The 2847-nt window shown below is 44.0% G+C and overlaps 1 long non-coding RNA gene across 1 annotated transcript in view; it reads right to left on the bottom strand.

Moving 5' to 3' along the window:
* Positions 1-1438: 1438 nt before the first annotated feature.
* LOC104993950 overlaps positions 1439-2847 on the bottom strand; it is a 109905-nt gene continuing 108496 nt past the window's right edge. Inside the window, exon 4 of the long non-coding RNA XR_825896.1 lies at positions 1439-1613. This is a non-coding gene — a long non-coding RNA (uncharacterized LOC104993950). The remainder of the gene's footprint in view (positions 1614-2847) is intronic.

The following is a 2847-nucleotide window of genomic DNA, read 5'->3' as shown; positions in this document are numbered from 1 at the left end:
CATGAGGAAATGAGTTCCCATGTGCAAACCTTTATAGTAGTCTTATTTAAAATCACCCATAATATAAACAACCCAATGTTCTTCAAGTGGATAATGGAACCCTGTTTCAGCAAAGGAACAGAGGATGATAATTTCAAGCACATCATAAGTTTCCTGGAAAAAAAAAAACCCACTCTGCTAAGAAATGGGATGTCTACAGAGGCTGGTGAACGCCAGATGTTGAGGTCTTCTGCCACTAATTATTTCTGGTGCATTTCTTTGGCCCCAGTGGCTCTAAGTTCACATAAAGCTTCCTGTTGAAACATCCAATTCGAGATTGTACATTCATTCTCTGAAAACTATATGGGTGATTTTAAAGTAATTAACACAACTTCCCTTTATCTTTGAAGTGGATTCCCTGGGACCATAGAGGGTTCTGTGGAATTAGCATCAGTATCCTGGCATCAACCATCTAAGAGTTGGCAGTAGTGGGGAGGGTGTACTCTTTGCTCAGGATCAACGTGTAGCTGGTCACATACAGCACCTTAGTTCATTTTGTTGTGTGTGTGTGTTTACACCACCTTAGTTCAAACTGTCCTGGATAGGTCCTCAAAATGTAGCATGATGATCATTTAGGAACACCCCTATTCCTTACATTCTAGAGGAAATCTCCTCATACCTCAAATTTTCAAGGCCTAGAGAAATCCAAAAGGTTCCCTAAATTTCTGTGGATGTCTTCCACAGAAGACTCAGTTTCGTCTCAGTATAACTCTGGCCTCTGACCCCAACTCCCAGCATGGGGATGACTCCTGAACAAACTTAGATGCAAAATTCAGTTCATATCAGATCACATCACATCAAGTATTTCAGAACATTTATAGAAGGTCCAGAAGGTTTACTAGAGGAACCACATCACGCAGCACAGAATACTCAGCAATCTCTTTGGCCTTCTGTCCCCTCCTACCTTTCTCCCATGACTGTTAGGAGCAATATTTATAATCAGTTAAGTTACATAGCTGGGTCCCACTTCGATGTAATACTTGTAAAATACAATGGAAACATAGGTTAAGGTCCTGATACTTTCTTCCACAATTTCAGCTGGCCCTACTCTACTTGAGCCTTAGTTTTGGATTTCTGAGCCACAAAGCCTGGGATTGGAAAAGACTCCCATGCATAGATAATGGCTGCGGGAAAAGACAAGCCATGCTGTCCCTTTGATTGTGGCCAATGTGTCACCTGTTGACTGTTTGCCCTAAAACCCTGCTTAGCCCCTGTCTGAATTATCTCAGGTGGGTGACCCTTCTTACTGTGTATGTGTATTAGTTGTTCAGTTGTGTCCAAATCTGAGACCCCATGGACAATAGCTCACCAGGCTCCTCTGTTCATGGAATTCTCCAGGCAAGAATACTAGATCAGGTTGCTGTTTCCTTCTCCAGGGGATCTTCCCAACACAGGGACTGAACCCAGGTCTCCATCATTGCAGGCAGACTCTTTACCATCTGAGCCACCAGAGAAGCCCATCCTTCTTACTACATCCATGTTATTTGTTAACGCTTCGCTGATTGATCAGTTTTCTAATAGCACTTCCATGGACTTGGTTCAGTCTTCTCTTTTTCAACACTTGGAGTTTCATTCTGCAACCAAAGGGATAAACAAGGTTGGTAACTGGTACTAATAAGGGAGAAATAGCTGAGTAAGGGGCTTCCCGGGTAGCTCAACTGGTAAAGAATCCGTCTGTAATGCAGGACATGCAGAAGACATCTTTTAGGACCTAGCTTCAGAAGTCATATGCCATCACTTCCACCATACTCTATTGGTTACAAAGACCAACTCTGATACAATTTGGGAGGAGACTATGCAAAGGCACGAATACCATGAGGTATGGGTCCCTGGGGGCTGCTCTGGAACCCGGCTACCACTGTATGCCCTCTGGCCCCCAATAATTCATATTCTTCCCACATGCCAAATACACCCATCCCCTCTCAAGGCACCCCAAAATCTAATCTCATTATTGTATCAGCCAGAAGTCCAGTGATGTGAAAGTCACTCAGTTGTGTCCAACTCTCTGCAACCCCATGGACTATACAGTCCATGGAATTCTCCAGGCCAGAATACTGGAGCAGGTACCGTTTCCTTTCTCCAGGGGATTTTCCTAATCCAGGGATTGAACCCAGGTCTCCCACATTGTGGGCAGATCGTTTACCAGCTGAGCCACAAGGGAAGCTCAGGAATCCTGGAGTGGGTAGCCTATCCCTTCTCCAGGGTATCTTCCCACCCCAGGAATCGAACCGGCGTCTTACTGCATTGCACACAGATTCTTTACCAACTGAGCTATCAGGGAAGCCCTGAATTCCAGAATTCCATCATCTAAATCAGGTTCAGGCATGGATGAGGGTTCTCAAGTATATATCCTTAAGCATTGTTTCTCCAGTGAAATTCCTCTCCTTCTGAAGATCTGTGAACTAAAGAGGAAGTCAACTGCCTCCCCACCTCCCCATCCCCTATATGAGGGTGGAAAAGGCATAGGGTAACCTAGTCATATGCAGAGTACATCATGAGAAACACTGGGCTGGAAGAAGCACAAGCTGGAATCAAGATTGCCCAGAGAAATATCAATAACCTCAGATATGCAGATGACACCACCCTTATGGCAGAAAGTGAAGAGGAACTAAAAAGCCTCTTGATGAAAGTGAAAGAGGAGAGTGAAAAAGTTGGCTTAAAGCTCAACATTCAGAAAACGAAGATCATGGCATCTGGTCCCATCACTTCGTGGCAAATAGATGGGGAAACAGTGGAAACAATGTCAGACTTTATTTTTTTGGACTCCAAAATCACTGAAGATGGTGACTGCAGCCATGAAATTAAAAG

This window comes from Bison bison, unplaced genomic scaffold (assembly GCF_000754665.1).
Source record: "Bison bison bison isolate TAMUID 2011002044 unplaced genomic scaffold, Bison_UMD1.0 scf7180017864249, whole genome shotgun sequence".
Lineage (NCBI taxonomy): Eukaryota > Metazoa > Chordata > Mammalia > Artiodactyla > Bovidae > Bison > Bison bison.
The sequence above is the reverse complement of the archived record's forward strand: the minus strand, read 5'-3'. Positions and strand labels throughout refer to the sequence as shown.